The sequence below is a fragment of the Apodemus sylvaticus genome, chromosome 22 (genome assembly GCF_947179515.1).
Source record: "Apodemus sylvaticus chromosome 22, mApoSyl1.1, whole genome shotgun sequence".
Taxonomy (NCBI): Eukaryota; Metazoa; Chordata; class Mammalia; order Rodentia; family Muridae; genus Apodemus; species Apodemus sylvaticus.
The window spans coordinates 20,159,813-20,182,199 of NC_067493.1; positions in this window are offsets into that span (position 1 = coordinate 20,159,813).

Genomic DNA, 22,387 nt, shown 5'->3' on the forward strand with positions numbered 1-22,387 from the left:
AGTGCAACAATTACATACACTCATTTGTATTGTGTCAGGTATTATTATGATTATTTATTTTCAAGATAGGGTCTCATGTAATGCAGGCTAACCTCAAACTTGCTATGTAGCAGAGGATGACCTTAAATTCTTGATCCTTTTGCTTGTATCTCCCAAGTGGCCTATTATAGGCATGTAGCGAGGCTGGTTTATGCAATGCTGAGGATCAACCCAGGACTTTGTACATATTAGGGAAGCATTCTACCCACTGAGTGACATCCTCTGTAGTTGTCCAGCAACTATGGGCAAACTGGGTTTACCTGAAAGGTAGACTGGAAATAAGGTAGGGGGTGGGGCTGAGAGAAGAATGAAGCCAAGACAAAGTTCTGATCAAGGCTCCAAGTTTAATAATAAGCTTTGGGTTTATAAAGGAAAAAACCACAGAGCCTGTCCCCTTCTTCAGTTGGTGTAAGTTGTAGCAGCAAAGTCAGAGCAGGCAGCCAGAACTTCAAAGCTCGCATGGGAAGCTGCATCTGCAACCAAGACAGATGTCTCTGTCCAGGTTGATAAGACCTGTCATGGCGAATGTTCAAGGTCTGCTTAGCCTGCTCAAGACTGGGAAACTGCTCAGTCTTTTCAGGGCTGGGAGAGGCCTACTCAAAGATGAGAAGGCTACAATCCTCAGCCTGATATTTAGGGTATATGGAGGGATGTGTATAGGTCTTGTACAAATACTGTGTCATTTTATAAAGGGACCAGAAAATCCTTGCACTTGGGTATCCATGAGATAGAGGTAAGGTTATTGTATAGCAATTTTTTGATGTCGATAAAGCATTATGTCCTTGAGGAAGATTTCATAAGACACAGAAAATAAGCAACTCATAAGTTTCAGGAAGTCGCTAAAACTTACTAGATGCACAAGAGTCCTCTTAGCCCTGGTATATAAGCAGTAAAGAATGCTGAGTAGACTTTTCATCTCTCAAGTTGCCTGCAAATCTTGCAGTGAGGTCCAGGATCCCAGGTTTCTAGAGTCATTACCCATGCTAATTGGGCTTTCTTTCTTTTCCTCAAGATTTATTTATTTATGAATGTTATGCATATGGGTGTTCTATCTACATATATGCTTGCATAACAGAAGTGGGAATTAGTTCCCATGGAACTACTATACGTTGTTGTTGTTGTTGCCTCTGGAAGATCATTCAGTACTCTTAATTGATGATTCATTCCTCTTGCCCATATACTTTTTTTTAATGTAGCTGCCTTTGGGTCATGTATATTTCTGTAAATAATCTCTCACCCATATTCCTGCAAGTAATCCTAGTAAACTTGTTGGTTTACCAAGTTAGAATTTAATGGTATTATTACTCTGATCTGTTATCTGTTTCATTTTGGGGTAATTACATTTGGAGGGTTTGTTCACATATCCCAAGAATACTGCCAATAAGAGGAGCACAGGAAGCAATCTTCCATGGATATGAAGGGGGAGAACTTTATTCCTGTGTATGAGGGTTCATGTGTGCTAATTTGGATCATGAATGGCTCATGAATATTTCCAGGTTGTAGGCAAACACAAGTCCAAATGCAAAATGGTATAATAACACAGACATATCCTCATGCACATTGGCATTTACAAATGACTGGCTGTACTCGGGCTTGTTGGACAGGTATGGTGAGTGTGTAGACCGTTTTGGACCAGGAGTGTGCACAGATACTGCCTCTCTCTGGTTCTCTGTATATGCACCTACATGCACAGGCAGATGGAGATTTGTTAGTGGATTCCGTGTATATTTGAGTTCAATGTTCATGATTCGGGCACAAAGAATGTGCCCACTACATTCTTGCCCACCCCACTTGAGTCTTTCACCCATGTCCAACCCAGAAGTAGCCTCAGGGACAGCCACACAAGAAGCCACCAGGCATGCTGGCATAACCATGGCTGCAGGGGCTGCCCCACTCATGACTGCAGGGGCTGCCCCACTCATGGCTGCAGGGGCTGCCCCACTCATGACTGCAGGGGCTGCCCCACTCAACACTCTCATCCACATCCTGGCAGTCTCCAGCCAGAGGAACTGACACAGTGGAACTGCCAAGTATACTGTAGCAAGAGGCACCACCATAGGCTGTGGATGACAAGGCAGAGAGAGGGGAGGGGCAAGATGGAGAAACCTTGTATGTCTGGAGCCCTTTCACCTCAACACATACACACTATGTTGCACCCATGGTGGACATTACTAATCAATCATAGTGCTTCCAGCAAACTCACTAGGAGGTCTCAAACTACATCTGCCTTACTCCATTCACTGCCTATTATACTTCCTTACAACTCCCAGCTCCTACAACATTTCTCAAATATTCCCTTACATCTAAACTCTAGGTTATTCTGTGACTGAGCTCATCTATTTACATGTTGTCTGTGGGAAAGCAGAGTAGTGGCAAAAGACACCCGAATAAAATGCTGAATAATTTTTACCATCTGTTCATTATTAAAGACACAGATGTAGGGGACCATTTTAACAGATGTGTGGAAAGGATACTTTATTTACTGCATTTGCTCAGGGGATTGTGGGAGGTTGACTGTGATGGTTAGTTTTAATTATCAAATTGAAACAACCTAGAGTCATGTGGGAAGAGTGTTTCAATGAGGGATCATTTACATTGGATTGGGCAGTGGGTGTGTCCGTGGTGATTGTAGTAGTTAAATTAATTGATGTAAGAAGACAAAGCTGTACCATTCCCTCAGCACTCTTACACTACAAGAGTGTAAAATTGAAGTTAAGCACAAGCAGGGAAGCCAGTACTCATACATTTGCTATCTCTGCTCTACGGAGTGGTTGTGATATGGTTACCTGTCTCAAGCTCCTGCTGCTCTGGCTTGCCCACAACATCAAAGATTTATGAGTGGAAATGGACTTCTTACGACAGAGGGCTAATATCCAATATATACAAAGAACTTAAGAAGTTAGACCCCAGAAAACCAAATAACCCTATTAAAAAATGGGGTATAGAGCTAAACAAAGAATTTTCACCTGAAGAACTTCGAGTGGCTGAGAAGCACCTTAAGAATGTTCAACATCATTAGTCATTAGGGAAATGCAAATCAAAACAACCCTGAGATTCCACCTCACACCAGTCAGAATGGCTAAGATTAAAAAACTCAGGAGACAGCAGGTGTTTGCAAGGATGTGGAGAAAGAGGAACACTCCTCCACTGCTGGTGAGATTGCAAGCTGGTACAGCCACTCTGGAAATCAGTCTGGCGATTCCTCAGAAAACTTGGCACAACACTTCCAGAGGACCCTGTTATGCCACTCCTGGGCATATACCCAGAGGATTCCCCAGCATGTAATAAGGATACATGCTCCACTATGTTCATAGCAGCCCTATTTATAATAGCCAGAAGTTGGAAAGAACCCAGATATCCCTCAACGGAGGAATGGATACAAAAAATGTGGTGTATATACACAATGGAGTACTATTCAGCAATTAAAAACAATGAATTCATGAAATTCTTAGACAAATGGTTGGAGCTGGAGAACATCATCCTAAGTGAGGTAATCCAGTCTCAAAAGAACACTCATGGTATACACTCACTGATAAGCGGATATTAGCATAGAAGCTTGGAATACCCAAGACATAATCCACATATCAAATGATGTCCAAGAAGAAGGAAGGAGTGGCCCCTGGATCTGGAAAGGCTCAGTGCATCAGTATAGGGGAATACCAGAACAGGGAAGTGGGAAGGGGTGGATGGGGGAACAGGGGGAGGGAAGGGGGCTTATGGGACTTGTGGGGAGGGGGGAATCAAGGAAAGGGGAAATCATTTGAAATGTAAATAAAGAATATATCGAATAAAAAATAAATGTGCCATGAAAAAATTAAAAAGAAAAACCAAGGAAATGGACTTCTTTCTCCCTAACTTGCTTCTTGTCAGGATATTTTTATCACATCAACAGAAATGAAACTAGAACAGTAATAAATCAAAATGTTTAAAAACAGAACGTGGGGATGGAGAGATGGCTGTAGTTAAGGGCACTTGTTGCTGTTGCAAAAGACCTAAGTTCAGTTCCTAGCACCCAAGTGGTGGCTCACAATTATCTATCTATGACTTCAGTTCTAGAGGACCCAACACCCTCTTCTGTCTTCTATGGGCACCAGGCATGCATGTGGTACACTTATAGACAAAACCACTATACTCTTAAATAAATCTAGAAATAAAAATTTAAAGTAAAGGAGTGACGAAGGCCGAAGAAATAGCCTTAGTTAGTTCTTACCAACTTGTGCTTGCTGTGCAAATTCTCAGCACCAGTGTAAAAGCTGGAGTGTCCTCCTGTAACACCCGGGTGAGTGTTGGGGACAGGAGGGTTGCTCCAGACTTCTGGCTGCCGGCCTTGCTCCAGGTTCCCTGTCTCAAGGGGATAAGGTGGAGAATGATAGAGACGGACACCTGGCATCCTTCTCTGGCCTCACATGCACATTCACCACGATCATATACCAGACGCATATACGGGCACACATACCCCCAGATGCATACACACAAAAGGGAGTGATGGGGAGATTCCAGAAGAGACGTCGAGGTGAGTGTGGTGTGGGAGCAAGCTGCCTGTCCCTCACTTTCAGACGTGTGCTTTACACTCCACAGCCAGGCTGTTTCCACACCTGTGCAGCTGCTCCCCCCACCCCCCCCACTTCATTCAGGCTCAAAGTCAGACACAGCGGGACATTCCAGGCAGGTTTTCACACTTCCCAAACACGTTCCCAAGAGCACACTCATCCACCTCTGCACATGTTCCCAAGAGCTCACATCCACACCACTCATCCACGTCTGCAGGGACTCATTTCTTCCTGCCACACCTGATAGTATGCGCTGGGAACTTGCCTGTTCCGTCCACCTGATGAGCTAGACAGGCCTAGGCTGAGACTTCCTCCAGCAGGCCTGCTGATTCTTGGTGGGGTTGAAGTCCATGTCACATTCACAGCAGTACCTGTCAGGTATATTGCAGTCCTGTCCATTTTCGCAGAGACACATGTTCTACATGCACTTATCCTTGTCTGAGGGGCCATGAGGGACAAAAACCTGAGGCCAGCTGGGTTGAGGTCCATACCAGATGGGCAGGAGGTCCTAGGGATTAACTCCCTTAAAAGACATTATTTATTTATTTATTTATTTATTTATTTATTTATTTATTTATTTATTGTATATGAATACACTATAGCTGTCTTCAGACACACCAGAAGAGGGCATTGGATCCCATTACCCATGGTTCTGAGCCACCGTGTGGTTGCTGGGAATTGAAGTCACAACCTCTGGAAGAACAGCCAGTGCTCTTAATCACCAAGCCATCTCTCCAGCAAGGGTTTAACTCTTTATTCTTATGCAGAATCCCCTACGAGGACACTAGGAACTCAGATGTTAACTCTGAATAGGCAAATCACCCTGATGGAAGAGTGGGAAGGTGGTCACTGACATATGGGCTCCAGTTCGATGCATACAGAAGAGACTTGGTTATTCACCACAAAGGGAACAAGAAAGGATTAGGTTGACTATGGTGGTGTAGATTGTAAGGAAAAACTAGTACTGGAAGAATTGGAAAGCAAAGATGAAATAACACAGAGGCTAGGGACATAACTCAGTAGGTAAAGTGTCAACCAAATGTAAGAGAGTTTGACACCCAGCACCCAGTAGAAAAATGCCAGGTGTGGTGGCACAAATGTACAATCCAAGTTTGGGTGATGGAGATCCCTGGATCCCTGGAGGTCAGTGACCAACCAGCCTGGCTTAATTGGCAAATCCTAGGGGTCCCAACCAGAAAAACTGCATCGATACATAACAAACACAATTAACCAACAGCCCAAGGTGGATGGTTCCCGAGGACGGATGCTTGAAGCTAACCTCTGGCCTCCACTCACCGGTTCATGAGTGCAGATAGTGGCCGTACAGAGGGTGGCTGTGACCCAAGCACCTGCACTCTCTAATTCCCATGGGGTAGGGCAAGGACAATCCTGGCCCTCTGGTTGTCCCATTCAGGCCCTGCCCTCCACCTCCCCTTCACAGAATAAGTCATCTCCAACAAATCCTGGCTGGCAGATGCAGTGGGGAGAGAGCGCAGGGCATTGAGGCAGTCAGCCTTTGGGCTACAACGATGCTGGTGGGTGGCACATTCACCCAGGTCTGCAGCAGATAAAGCAAGGATCCCCCAATGTGTGCTCTGAGAGACTGTGGGGAGGCTGACTTTCCGATCCTGACCCTGCATGGTCCCCATAAACTATCTTTTAGATTCCCCATCCTTATCCTTTACCCTGTTTGACCTTTGGCCTGCTTCTTCCACCTTGCAGCAATCTCCTACCCCTAGGTACTCAACCCCACCCAGCCTGGGTGGCACCTACAGCTGAATGTTGAGGCACGAGACTTGTCACAATTATATCTTCCAAACTCACATTCATCCACATCTGAGGGGAGAGGGAACGGTGATGGGAAGCAGTCACAGCAGGGAAAACTCAGATTGGTAGCAATAGAAAGACAGTTAAGAAGAGTGGCTTCTTTAAGACCTTCCATTTTCTGCTACAGCCCAAGAAAGAAGCCCTAAGCCTACCAGACCTGATTCCCAGCAGCCCTCAGAAATGATTTGAAGTGGCAGGCAGCATGAGAGACTCATGGTAGATATTAAGTGGGATTATTCATTGAATGGTTAAACTAGGATTCATATCTATACCAGGTTTCCCAATTCTAAATCAGTTTTGAAGCATTCTTATTGACTACAGTGGACTTTGGTTGCCTGTGTGAGAGCATAAAGATTCTTAAATAAAATTTTTTCTATATAGTTCCTCATTTTGATGTGCATGAATATATTTTATTTTTAATCCAGGAACTCATTTTTCTAAAGTTAGCTGTCTATCTATCCATTCATCCTCCATTTAAAGGCATCTATCTATCTATCTATCTATCTATCTATCTACCCTTGTCCATCCATCCACCTGTTTGTCCATCCATCCATCTATTTTCAGAGAACCTGGTGATTGAACTCAGGGATTTACACACCTCAGTCAGGTTCTCTGCTATTGAGCCACATCCAAGCCCTTTAGTTTGTTGTTTTGAGACATGGTTTTACTATGTAGAACAGACTGGCCTGCATCTTGAGATCCTTCTACCGCAATCTCCCGAGTACTGAGGTGACAGATGTGAGTCACCATGCTTGATTGTATTTTAACAGAAAATCTCATATCAACACTAATAACTTCTAAGAAGTAATGACGTCAGACAGATGTATAGCTCAATAGTAGTTTGTGTGCCTAACATTATCTGGGTTTCATCCGCAGTCCCCCCAACCCCTCCACACGTGTGGCTGGTGAGAGAGTTCAGCTGATGAGGTGCTTGCTGTATAGACTTAAGGACTTGGGTTCAGGCTCTAGCAGTCACATAAACAGTCGAGCATGGTGGTGCACACTTGTAATCCTAGAGCTAGCTGTAGAGGCAGAAATGTGATGATTTCTTCATATTCACTGGTCAGCCAGCCCAGTCTAGTTGTACCACTTCAAGTTCAGTGAGAAACCCTGCCTCAGGGTGGATGGCTCCTGAGGAGTGACACAGTTTCACCTCTATCTCCATAAGCGCATGTGCCCATTTGAATATGTACCTTCTTCCAGAGACAAAGAGCTAGGGGGGGAAGGGGGGAGGGAGAGGGACAGGGAGAGAGAGAGGGAAAGGGAGAGGGAGAGGGAGAGGGGGAGAGGGAGAGGTAGAGAGAGGAAAAGGGAGAGAGAGAGAGAGGGAGAGGGAGAGGGAGAGAGGGAGAGAGACAGAGAGGGAGAGGGAGAGGGAGAGAGGGAGAGGGAGAGGGGGAGAGGGAGAGGGAGAGGGAGACAGGGGGAGAGAGAGAGAGAGGGAGAGGGAGAGGGAGAGGGAGAGATGTTTTTTGTTTTGTTTTGTTTTTTGGTTTTTTGGTTTTTTTTTTTTTTTTCTCGAGACAGGGTTTCTCTGTGTAGCCCTGGCTGTCTTGGAACTCACTCTGTAGACCAGGCTGACCTCAAACTCAGAAATCTGCCTGCCTCTGCCTCCCAAGTGCTGGGATTAAAGGCATGCTACCACCACTGCTGCCCAGCTAAGATGTGTACTTCTTAATTTGCATGGTGGGCAGCTTATGAAATACATCCTGATCCCAAACTTTCCTATCTTTGTCTTCTGACCTTCTGGTCTGCCCCTTTTGGACCCTGTCACTGAAGAACTACACTCTGGTCCAGGTGAGTTTTTCTATTTTTATTTTATTTTTTATTTTTTTATTCGATGTATTTTTTATTTACATTTCAAATGATTTCCCCTTTTCTGGTCCCCCACTCCCCGAAAGTCGCATAAGCCCCCTTCCCTCCCCCTGTTCTCCCACCCACCCCTTCCCACTTCCCTGTTCTGGTTTTGCCCTATACTGCTACATTGAGTCTTTCCAGAACAAGGGACCACTCCTCTGTTCTTGTACCTCATTTGATGTGTGGATTATGTTTTGGGTATTCCAGTTTTCTAGGTTAATATCCACTTATTAGTGAGTGCATACCATGATTGATCTTTTGAGACTAGGTTACCTCACTTAGTATGATGTTCTCCAGATCCATCCATTTGTCTAAGAATTTCATGAAGTCATTGTTTCTAACGGCTGAATAGTACTCCATTGTGTATATATACCACATTTTTTTGCATCCATTCTTCTGTTGAGGGACACCTGGGTTCTTTCCAGCTTCTGGCTATTATAAATAGGGCTGCTATGAGCATAGTGGAGTATGTATCCTTATTACATGCTGGGGAATCCTCTGGGTATGTGCCCAGGAGTGGTATAGCAGGATCTTCCGGAAGTGAGGTGCCCAGTTTTCTGAGGAACCACCAGACTGATTTCCAGAGAGTTTGTACCAATTTGCAACCTCATCAGCAGTGGAGGAGTGTTCCTCTTTCTCCACATCCTCACCAACACCTGCTGTCTTTTGAATTTTTAATCTTAGCCATTCTGACTGGTGTAAGGAGAAATCTCAGGGTTGTTTTGATTTGCATTTCCCTAATGACTAATGAAGTTGAGCATTTTTTAAGATGCTTCTCAGCCATCTGAAGTTCTTTCAGGTGAAAATTCTGTTTAACTCTGTACCCCATTTTTTAATAGGGTTATTTGGTTTTCTGGGGCCTAACTTCTTGAGTTCTTTGTATATATGGGATATTAGCCCTCTATCTGATGTAGGGTTGGTGAAGATCTTTTCCCAATTTGTTGGTTGCCGATTTGTCCTTTTGATGGTGTCCTTTGCCTTACAGAAACTTTGTAATTTTATGAGGTCCCATTTGTCAATTCTTGATCTTAGAGCATATGCTATTGGTGATCTGTTCAGAAACTTTCCCCCTGTACCAATGTCCTCAAGGGTCTTCAACTAACGTCAGACTCAGAGGAAGGTGCTTCTACGCATTAGCCATCCTGCTAGTCCATCTTTTTCTCTTCTCTTCTCTTCTCTTCTCTTCTCTTCTCTTCTCTTCTCTTCTCTTCTCTTCTCTTCTCTTCTCTTCTCTTCTCTTCTCTTCTCTTCTCTTCTCTTCCCTTCCCTTCCCTTCCCTTCCCTTCCCTTCCCTTCCCTTCCCTTCCCTTCCCTTCCCTTCCCTTCCCTTCCCTTCCCTTCCCTTCCCTTCCCTTCCCTTCTCTTCTCTTTTCTTTTTTTTTAAACCATAGGTCCAAACTCACTATGCTGGTAAGGGTGACCTTGAACTGCTTCCACTTCTTAAGTAGTAGACTGACAGGTACATACTACCACACTTTCTGTGTATGTGTTTGTTGGTGCAAGTGGAGACCAGAAGACAACCTCAACTGTTGTTCCTCAGGAGATGTCAGCTTTGAATTTTTGGAAAAGTTTTCTAACTGGTCTGGGACTCACTTAGCTTGTTGGGCAGTGAACATCAGGGATCTGCCTGTCTCTGTCTGGTTAGCTCTGGGATTACATCTGTTCATCCCACATCAAGCTGTTTATGTGCATGCTAGGGATTGAACCCAAGTCCTCATACTTGCAAAGCAAATATTTCATCAACTGAATCATCATATCAATTTTTTTTTAAAGTTGTTCAGAAAGGCTCTCATGTAGCCCAACTCAAGCTGACCTTGAATTTCTGAGCCTCCTGCCTCTACCTCCTGAGGTTGGAATGACAACCCTACATTACCATGCTTTGGGTCCTAAACCTCCTTTCTGCAAATAATACTTCCTACCATTAGGCTTTGCCCATGCTGTGCCTTTTACCATCTCCCTTCTCCTTCTAGGACCTTCTCCTTTAAAGGTCCCCCTCATCAGACTAACCATTATAGAAGGGCTGACTAGATAGGAAGCCCTGGGTGGCAAAGCTCAGCCCTTGGGAACACAGGCTGGAGAATTCTGCAGAGCTGGACTCAGCAACCCATGAGGTCCCAAATGGAACAGCAATAGACATTCATCTGGTTCTTGCCAGGCAGGGGAACTCCACTGTTATCCTCATTCCAGTACAGGAAACACACCTCAGCATCACATCTGCACAGAACAGTAGTTGATCACTGGGTCCTATCCTTGTCACAGTTTGTCACGCTTGTCAGTTGATGTCACTCATCAAAGATCCCCTCCCCCCCAACAAAGATGGATTCAACGAGCACAAAGCTTACTCTTTCTCAGGCTGAAGCTTGATGTCCGTACATTGACTGGATGCTTACAATGTACTAAGTATTATTCTATAACTCCACCAATTTATACTTCAAAGTGATGCTTAGAGGAGGGCTGATGCTTTACTTTAGCAACAGAGCTTCTCTCTGGAATCCTCCACTGAAGATCTGGGGTGTTCAGTGGTAGAGACCCTGACTAGGATATATTAGCGAGTGGCTGGGAGTTTTGCTCAGTAGTAGAACACCTCCTTAAAATCTTCCAGTGAGGGCTTAAGTAGTGGAGCAGCAGTAGAATGCTTGTCTAGAATCTGCTAATCAGGAAATGGCCCAGCAGTAGAGAATTTACTTAGAATCCACCACTGAGGGGCTGGAGAGTGGCTCAGTGGTTAAGAGAAATCACTGTTCTTTCAAAGGTCCTGAGTTTAATAAGCAGCAACCAGTGGCTGCTGACAACTGTTTGATACCATCTTCTGGTGTGCAGATGTACATGCAATGTACCCATATACCTAAAATACATATGTAAATAATCTTTAAGAAACCCACCATGATTAAAAAAACAAAATAGCCAGGATAGTCATTGGCAAATTCTAAAACTAAGCCACTCTCCAATTTCTAATCTTGAATTCCATTGCACCAAAGGACACCATGAAGTGATTGATATATGTCACACACATGTGTGAAGCAAAATGTTGACACATCAAAAAACACCAAATGGTCTGTTTCTCAAGTATTACCTTTGTTGAGCGATACACGGTTGCATGTTTCTCCACAGAGCTTGTACAGTACTGAGAGTGGGGCCCATGGGACCCTGGAGTTGATCATGATGATGTGTCAGTGTAACAGAGTTATGGCTCTGGCTGCAGGCTGCTGGTGGTCGTGATGCTGTGCACTTAGGGACAGCATGGGTTACATAGCAGAGAGCGTTGTTCAGAGCCTTTTCCTTTGTGGTTGAATTGTATACATGCATGCTTGTGTGTGTATGGGTGCATGCTTGTGCCTGCCTGTGGAGGTAGGGCACATATAAAAAGCCAGGTGGTATGATGCAGGTTAATACTGGGTGTCTTTCTCATCACTTCCTACTTTGTTGATTAAGGTAAGGATTTTCAGCTGAATCCAGAGTTCATGGGCTAGTGTAGATAGATATCTTGCTCCAGAGTTCACCAATGTCTGTCTCTCTAGTGCTAGGATTATTGGCACCAACTATTTTCATGTAGATTTTATTGAGCCATCTCCCCAAACCAACTTCTGCTATGAACCTAAAATTGTCTTAACACAGTCTGCTTTTTTGTGGTGTGTGTGTGTGTGTGTATGTGTGTGCACTATATGTATGTGTACAGGTTCATATATAGATGCATGTATGAGTACATGTGTGACTGGAGGTCAAGGCTGGGTATCTTTTTTCTCCAATAATTATTAGTATTATTTTTTATTTACTTTACATCCTGATCCTCCTCCCAGTACCACCCTTACAAATCCCTCCCCCTATTTCCTGTCCCTTCTTCTAAGAGAAGGGGATTCCCCCTTGGGTGCCACCTCACCCTGGGATATCTAGTGTCAGCAGGACTAGGTACATCCTCTCCCACTGAGCCCCAACCAGGCAGTCCAGGTAGGGGGAAGGAGATCCGATGGCAGGGAACAGAGACCTAGACAGCCTGTACTCTGCTTATTAGGGGATTGGAATGAAGACCAAACCACACATTTGCTACAAATGTGTAGGGAGTCAAGGTCCAATGCTGGCTATCTTAATTGGTCTCCACATTATTTTTGTTTTGAGACAGGGTATCTCATTGAACCTAGATCTTGAAGACTCAGCTAGGTTAGCTGGCCCACCTGCTCTGCATGATATCACCTGGCTTTTTATATGTGCCCTCCTGCTTGACCTTCAGGCACTTTACCCCAGAGCAATCTTCCCAACCCACAGTGGATTTTCAAAGGCAAACAAACAAACCCAAGAAGCCATCAGGATCTACGAGCCTGCTGACGAGGGAAAGAGAGCCCATCAAGGGGCAACACATAGGTTGAAGAGCCTGAGGTAAAGCTGTACTGGCCAAACAGTTTTCTTACTAGCTACCAAGTTGTTTTGGCCAAGCAGTGGCCAGAAAATTCAGTGGGCCCACCTAAGCATGCACAGGAAATATGAAAATAAAATATCCCACTGGCATCTAGATCCAAAGCACCCATCCTTTTGACATTGCAACATGCTGTGACCTACAAATGCTTTGGGACACAGTAGATATCATGGAACACATACAGCCCTCAGGTGGCAAAGTCAAACATGCCTGAGAAGGGTTTTTTAAATCCATCTTTGTTATCAATTATGGGGTTAATAGGTTACTATTGTCATTGAGTTTCAAAGGTCATGGATGTGGTGAGTTGGGCTCAGTGAGTAAAAAGGCTTTCTGCCTGATAAAGTAAGCCTTAAACCCTCCTGGAGGATTTACATACAGTGGTTGCTGCGGGTGGAAAGGACAGTTTCTTCAGTGGTGTAGCTAACTGCAAGATGTCCATGCTTCTGTAAACAATCCTAATGAAGTTCACTGATATGGACAACAAGAAAACACACACACACACACACACACACACACATACACACACATACACACATACATACACACATACACACACATACACACATACATACACACATACACACATACACGCACACACATACACACACATGTACACATACATACACACATACACGCACACACATACACACACATACATACACACATACACACACATACATACAGACTCATACATACCCACACATACACACATACATACACACATACATACACACATACACACATACACGCACACACATACACACACATGTACACATACATACACACATACACGCACACACATACACACACATACATACACACATACACACACATACATACAGACTCATACATACACACACATACACACATACATACACACACACACACACACACACACACACACACACAGATGGCACTTGCTGTTCTTGCAGAGGAGCTGGATTTGATTCCTATTTCGAACCAGCCTCCTTTCTATTTTGAGTCTCTCTGCTTCTCCCTCCCTCCCTCCCTCCCTCCCTCCCTCCCTCCCTCCCTCCCTCCCTCCCTCCCTCCCTTCCTCCTTCCCTCCCTTCCTCCCTTCCTCCCTCCCTCCTTCCCTCCCTCCCTCCCTCCCTTCCTCCCTCCGTCCATTCCTCCTTCTCTCTCTCACTCTCTGTCTCTTTCTCTCTCTGTCTCTTTCTCTCTCTGTCTCTCTCTCCCTCCCTCCCTCTCCCATCTCTGTAGTATTTTAATTTGTTTGTTTCTGTGTGGATGCTTTGCCTGAATATGTCAGCATACCACACGTACCAAAAGAAGGCACCAGATCCTCTGAAACTAGAGTTATAGGTGGTTGTAATCTATCATATGGATGTTAGGAATCTAACCAGATCCCCCCTTTCTATGTGTGTGTACACGTGTGTGTACACCATGTTCATATGTGCGCACATGCTCACATATCTCCTCCTGCGAATGCACACTGAGATCAGAAGAGGATGTCAGGCACCCTGCTCTCTCCCTCGCCTCATTCCTTTGAGGGAGGCTCTCACACTGAACCTGGAGCTCGGCTGGTCCCCTGTGATCTTGTGTCTGTCCTCCACAGCCCTGTGGTTACCGATGAGCACAGCCATGCCTGCCTTTGTATGTGGGTGCCAGGATCTGAACTCAGGCCCTCACAGTGAAGCAGCCAGCACTCTTACCCACTGAGCCCTCTCTCCAGCACATGATTTGTTTTTAGAGACAGGGCTCCTCAGTGGTTTGGAACTTGCTGACTAGGTTAGGCTGTCTGTCTCCTCAGTGCTGGGAATACAAGCAAATGTCTCACTTTTTTGAAATGTGTTTCTGGGAATCAAGTCAAGCCTTCATGTTTGTGTTGTAAGCATTTTACTGGCTGAGCCATCTTTTCAACCTTTTCTTTGTCTTCTCTCCCTTTTCTATGTCCTTGCCTACCATCTCTCACCATTCTTTGTTCTTTCCCCCTTTCCTTGTCTCCCTTTCCACCTCCTCCATCCCCCCTGATGCTATCTCTTTTTTATTTTCTTACCTTTCCCCCTCATTCTTTCTCCTTCTGAAATCAGAGGTCCAGCCTCTCATCTCACCTACAGTAGGAGCCGAAAAGTAGCTGGGCTATTGTAGAAACACAAAGTTACCACTTGTTAAAACACACACTATTCAGCCACATGGTGCTGATGATGCACCTGTTGTGGTCTAGGGACACAAGGAGGGAAGAGGCTGTATCCAGGAAGGGAGGTCAGTCCTACTTTATTTGAACCTGTGAGATACCCTTATCCAGAATATAGTTGTCTGTGAATACCTTTGTATAGTCATGTCTCAGTATCTGCAAGGCACTGATACTAGGCCTCTTATATAAAATGATGCAATATTTACATTGCATCTACACATATCACTCATAGTCTTTATCATCGTCATCATCGTCGTCGTTGCTGTCATCTTCATCATCATCATCATCATCATCATCATCCTCAGTGCTGGGCATAGAATCCTAGGCCTTGTGCATGCTAGGCAAGAGCCTACTGCGGAATGATAATCCCAGTTTTTTTTTTTAAGTTTTATTTAGTTCTGATAGGTATAGTGTCATCTGCCTTTAATCTCAAGAGCACTCAAGGGGTAAAGACAGGCAGATATCTATGAATTCAAATTCAGCTGAGTCTATATAGAAGGTTCCAAGACAGTTAAGACTATGTAGGGAGATTTTGTCTCAAATGCCTTCCAAAAATTATTTAGTTTAAAAAAACTCTGTGTATAAGTGTGTCTTTCTGTGTGGGATCTGGTAGATGAGTGAGTGCAGTGCCCACAGAAGCCAGAAACAGGTGTTAGAGCTCTGGAGCTGGATTCCAGGTCGTTCTGAGGCGCTTGACATGGGTGTTGGGAACGAGGTTCCTGCAAGTTCTTCCATCTCCGATTTGTCCCTCTAACTCCAGTCCTCGACCTCTAAGACAGGTTCTCAGTATGTAGCCCAGGTGTGTGACTCACAATTTTGTCTTAGCTCGTCAACACAGGTTTGTGTCAACATACCTGCTGCCTCGATAGATTACTTTGTGTGTATGTGGCAGCCAGAGGTTAATATCGGATATATTCTTCAGTTTCTATTTAAAAATTTTTTATTTTAAAAAGCATAGAACCCAGATGCCCCTCAATGGAGGAATGGATACAGAAAATGTGGTATATTTACACAATGGAATACTACTCAGCAATTAGAAACAATGAATTCACAAAATTTGTAGGCAAATGGTTTGATCTGGAAAATATCATCCTAAGTGAGGTAACCCAATCACAAAAGAATACACATGGAATGCAATCTCTGATAAGTGGATATTAATTAGCCCAGAAGCCCTGAATACCCAAGGCACAAATTGCATAACAAATGACGCCCATGAAGAAGTATGGAGAGGGTACTGATCCTGGAAAGGATTGATCTAGCATTGAAAGGGAATATAAGGACAGAGGAATAAAAGGAGGGAGGTCATTGGAGAATGGATGGAGAGAAGAAGGTTTATGGGACAAATGGGGAGGGGGGATCCGGGAAAGGGGAAATCATTTGGAATGTAAACAAAGAATATAGAAAATAAAAAATATTTAAAAAAACATATTTATTCTATGTGCATGGATGTGTGGGCCTACAGGGCAGAGGGGAGAAGGGGTGAGCAGGCGGGGAGTCACTTCTGCCACTTCCACCACCACTGGTTCCATTTCAGTATTCACCATGGTATTTGGTTATCTGTGTTACCCTGCACCGAGTGGGTCTGGTAGGCTGATGAATGGCTGCCTACGAGGGAGGGTTGCAGCGGAGCTGCTGCTGGTGTTTTGGGAGAGGAGACCTCTTCCCTCGTGTTACAGCTCTTATGACAGAAGCTCTCAGATGACAGAGCAGTTCTTGCACACCTTTAATTCCCTGGATAGGATTTATATACAGTTTTGGGGGGGTGATTCAGGGTTTGACAGGAGGTACTTCTCATTGGCTTGGACTGAGGGCTTGGGGAAACCTTAATTACATATAGGAAGGCTTGGTGCTGCTCCTACATGACTGATAGCCACACACTTCTCCTGGTGTGTGTGTGTGTGTGGGGGGCTACAACTGTGACGGGGTGGGGGGGTCACTCAGGAGGCAGTGACCAAACTCCTTCCGTCCCATGTAGGTGGAAGCCCCAACTATTAGGTTGAGGGGGTGGGGGGCGGGAGTTGGGGGTAGGGATGGGGTTCAGTGTGATTAGGTGTATGGGTAGGTAATATGATATAATGAGGGATATTGTATAACTGAAAACACATGGTAAATTTAGAATAGGTGACAATGTCTCTTGGTGGACATTCTTTTAGTAACTCAAACTTAAATATTGTGATGGTTTTTATACGCTCATTCCAGGGAGTGGCACTATTAGAAGGTGTGGTCTTGTTGGAGGAAGTGTGTCACTGTGGGGATGGGCTTGGAGATCTTCCTCCTAGATGCCTGAGCATGCCCAGTCTGTTCCTGGCTTCCTTTGGATACATATGTAGAACTCTCAGCTCCTCCTGCACCGTGCCTGCCTGGATGCTGCCATGCTTCTGCCTTGATGACAATGGACCAAACCTATGAACCTGTAAGCCAGCCCAAATTAAATGTTGTCATTTATAACACTTGCCTTATCATGGCGTCTGTTCATAGCAGTAAAACCCTGAGACAAATAGGATACTCACTGATATTCTCTTAATTTTTGTTAAGAATGGAAAGAAAACACAAATAACTGTACAAATGCGTTCTTAACAAAATACAACAGAAACATGTTAATTATAATCCTTGTTTTACAGTTGTCCATGTGGTCTTAGATGGTATTTCTAACTACCTTCATCCACTACCCATTCTGTATTTCCTCTACCCTCTGCAAGCACCTCAGCAGGTCTTGGCTTCTTTCCTGGATAAGTGACCCATACCTTTATTTCTGATAGGTCTGTGCCCTCTGTCATGCCAGCTGTTGTAGTGTCCCATTAGTACTTAGTAGTACTAAGAGACACCCTAAAGAGTCTCCTGCACTCCAGACAAAATCCTTCTTACCTCTATTGTGGAAAGACAATCCAATTTATCCATGGTTATCTGGAACTAATGCCCCTCCTAATATTGTTATTCTTTTCTTATCCTGTTGTTTTAAGGGCATTAGAAGCCCAAAGTGACCAGGGGAATGTCTGAGATACCAGTTTAATGGAATATTTGCTTCTGGCAGGAGCATTTCCCACTCGGCAACCAAATTTCTAGGTCAGCAGAATTTAGGACTGTGGGAACAGGAACCCAAAACTTTCCAAAGGCTCCAAACAGTATCCTTATCTGCCACTGACACCACAAGCACCACTGGGTCTGCTGGATCATACGGCCCAAGGGTAGAGCAGCCTGCACAGCAACCTAGACCTGTTGAAGAGCCTGTCCTGTTCAGGTCCCACTCAAGGCTTGCAGCTTTCCTAGCCACGTGGTGTCTGCGCTAGAGTAATACACTTGTTGGATGGTAAAACTATGCCAGGAAGTTTGGTGAGGTAGAGCGGGGTTGAGACCTGGAGACTCGGTGGGCACACACCTGAGGCTTAGGTGACTCCCCACCCCCTGCTAGACTCCTGGCCTGGAACACGTGCCACACTCCTCACATAAAAGAAAGGTGTCCTATACTCACTTAGGCCTAAAACAGAGTTCTTCATTCTACTGAGGTGCCCAGAGGTCTGGAGGGTTTAGCTAATAAGCTTCCCTTCCCAGACATTCCTCCCTGCAAAATGTATTTAATCTTAGGTCCACCTTGAGAAGGGGGTATGGTACGTTGTCGCGCGCCTATCGTCTTGCCAGCAAGAACGATGCACGGCAACAGGATTCTTCTGCGGACACTCTTTATTGTACAGCTTTTCGGTACCGCTCCTGATGCTGAGAGTTCTGAACCTTCCCCGGACGGGCCACCAACTGTCGGTGCCTAACTCGACCAGCGAGGAAAGATGCGACACGACCAGGTTCTTCTCTGCAGCGCTTTATTCAGGACCTTGCTTTTCTTCTTCTATTCCTATCCCTATCCCTATCCCTATCCCTATCCCTATCCCTATCCCTATCCCTATCCCTATCCCTATCCCTATCCCTATCCCTATCCCGCCCCCGCCCCCGCCCCCCGCCCCCGCCCCCGCCCCCGCCCCCGCCCCCGCCCCCGCCCCCGCCCCCGCCCCCGCCCCCGCCCTGCCTGTCTTTTGCCGCCCTTATATAGCCCAGCAGCCCTCACTTAGGGGCGTGTCGCATTGTGATAGGAGAACTAAGGTGCACCTCATTAGCATACCAGTGCTGAGTCATAGCGAAGCCGTACTGCACGTGTGTTAAAGTTGTTTACCAGGACTAAATATTTCCTGCCAGCGCCGTCTTGCAACAGCGTTGGATAAAGTGGCTTCCCACAGTACGTTATGCATCCATTTTCTGCCAGGAACACCCAATAAACTGTTTAGAGCCATGGACGACTGTCTTTCCTCAAGACCTGTCATGAGGAGCCATGGAGAAGGCCTTTAACTAGAGAGCCGCAGCTTAATTGTCCTGTAGAAGGCCTTTCTGCACTCCCAGCCACAACCTGCCTCAGCCAAGCTAAGGACAATCACCAGTGGGACAAGCCAGGGCACCCCTTCCCCTGGCCCCTGGCTAAACGCTGTCCTGAGCCCTCTCAACCTGGACTCCATTCTTGGCTCTTTCTTGATTCCCAGTGGTGCCAGGATGTCCAAGAGTCAGAGAACCCCACAGCACTGGTATCATTGCAGGCCCAGGGACCCCCAAACCAGCTCCGGGTTTCCCACATCTCAGACTGCACTTTCCCATCCCCAGAGTGGTGTCTGTGCGTGAGAATAAGTGCAGTCAAACTCCACTGCCCCAAGAGGCCGTGCCCAGCGGTGGAGCAGATGTGGATCCCCAACACTCAAGTGAGGAATGTGAGATCTCCAGAATCCTTAGCACCCTATAGATACCATGCTTTCTGTCTGTCCTGAGATGCCAGCCCCCCTCTCCTTGCCTTCTATCTATCTTAGCTGCTTTGTAGTCTTCTCAGGTCTTTGTAGTTCCTTAGCTAGTACTGAGATCAAGGTCTCATTTTCCCTGCCCCCCAATATGCCAACTTTACCTCAACTTTCAAGACTGGATCTGGGATCCACCCTTAGCTCCATCCCTCTTCTCTCTACCCCACACCTAGCCAGTTTTCAACTGGTTGAGTTTACACAGACCCACTCATATCCAACAGTTTTAAGACATAGGATTCAACTGGACATTATGGTGCATGCCTGTAATCTTGGCCATCCAGGGGCTAATGTGAGAAGATTACAAGTCAGGACCAGTTTAGGCTATACAGCAAAACCCTCTCTTAAAGAGTTAAAAAGAGTCTGGAATGGTTGTTGCATGCCTACAAACACAGCACTGAGGAGGCAGAGGAAAGTGCATCTCTATGAATTCAGGGCCAGCTTGGTCTACATACCATTTCTAGGCCAGTCAGGAATACATAGTGAGGAAACTCTGGGAAGGAAGGACGGAAGGAAGGACGGAAGAATTTCCTTATGGGGCTGGAAAGATGGCTCAGCAATTAAAAATGTGTACTGTGCTTGCAAACAGCCAGCATTCAGTTCCTAGAACCTATTATCAGGCAGCTCACAACCAACTCCAGGGAATCTGATACCATCTTCTGTCTAATCTATAGGGACACCTATATTTTTCTTTTGTTGTTTTTTGTTTTTGTTTGTTTTGATTCCCCACCCCCCCAGACCTGGATGTCCTGGAATTTACTCTGTAGACTAGGCTGGCCTTGAATTTATAAATCTGCCTGCCTTTGCCTCCTAAGTGCTGGGATTAAAGGCATGCGCCACCACTGCCCGGCAGGGACACCTATATTCATCTGCATATATTCTCCTACACTCATAATTTTAAAATAATAAAACCTTTAAAAATAAAAAGTAAAAAGGCGGCGTCTGGTAAGAAGGATCAGCTCATAAAGGCATGTACTATCAAGTGTGACCATCTGAGTTTGATCACTCAGACTGACATTGTGGAAGGTGAGAACCAATCCCTGCAAGTTACTTCTCATCCCCACACTCTGGCATAGTATTTATTTCCTCATGGTCTTCCACATAAGAAAATATAACTTAAAAAAATTTTAAGTAAAAAGATGTCTGGGACATGGCTAATCGTTAAGCACAATTCTTTACTGAGGGGTAGGGGAGTTTTAGGTAGTGCCCCTGCCTAGAATTGCCTAGGGCTATGGGAGGAGGCATGGTTCAGTTGTAGTGTGCCAGATTAGCTCTCAAAGGAGAACTGAGTTCAATCTCTAGTGACAGACACAGAGAGAGACAGAGGGGCAGAGGTGGTGGAGGTGGGGTAAAGAAAAGAAAAAAAGGTTTCAACAAAGAAGCTTGTCTATCTCTGCCCTACTGATCATTTTCAGAGCCACCGTTCTGGTGGGCATGGTGGCACACACCTGTGAGCCTAGGTATTCAAAAGGCTTGATGCAAGAGGATCAAGAGTGAGCTTGAGGTCAACCTGGACCAAGTATTAAAATCCAGGACTACCTGGGTAACTCAGTGTGACCCATCTGAAGATCCTTGCGTGGGAGTTGGCTCAGCGAGTAAGCTTGATAGCCTGGGTTTGATCCTCAAACCCTACAAGGTGGAAAGAGAGAATTTACTCCTGCAAGTTGCCCTCTGACTTCTGCATGCACGGTAGCATTAGTACATACACAAATAAATATTATACATTTTTGGTGGCACAGAAATTTTGGGAGTGGCCAACGAATGACTATCCCAGCTGGAGACTACTGTCTGGAGGACCAGAAACCAGAGGCCAGATGGCCCAGAGACCTAGGATGGAACTGAACACAACTGGCAAAAAGAAAAGAGTCAACGAAGGAATGCTCCTAATGATACTCCGCTTTACTCTTAGACTGGCGATTGAGCCAGTTGTCATCAGAGACGTTTTTGTGGAGCATCTGATGGAAATAGATGCAGAGAACACAGCCCAACACTAGGTGGAGCTTGGGAATCCTGCTGGAGATGGGGTGTGTGTGTGTGTGGGGAAGGATCTTAGTAGCCAGAGGGGTCAAGGAGACCACAAGAAAACCCACCGAATCAACAAACCTGGACCCTAGAAGCCTGATGGGACTGAACTGGCAGTCAGGGAGCCTGCATGGATCTAACCGAGGTCCTCTGCATGCGTGTCATAGTATTGTACCTTGGTATTCCTGTGGGACTCTTAACAGAGGGAGTGGGGTCTGTCTCTGAAGCTTTTGCCTGCTTTCGGGACCCCCATTTTCCTTCTGGGTTGCCTTGATCAGCCTTAATATGAATGGATATGCCTTGCCTTACTGCAATATGATATGCCATGTTTGGTTGATATCCCTAGAAGGCCTGCCCTTTTTCATAGAAACAGAAAAACAGAGAACAACCCCTTTTTCTTCCTTCTATGGTTTATTCGGGAAACCTTGAATTAAGCTTATTTCTTCTTTTGGCAGCCCCGGGCTCTCTCCCAGCCTGACCTTATATAGCCTACTCAGCCCCGTATCTGCCAAGGGAGATAGCCAGCCTTTTCCTCATAGGTCAACTAAGTGAGTACTTCATTAGCATGTAAGTGTGATAAGGAATACAGCACACTGCGCATGTATTACAGTGATTTACTACCAGGGAGCTGCACGTGGCCAGCGCCATCTTGTAATAGAGATGAACAAAGGGTGGCTTACTACAGTTAAAAAACAAACCAAAA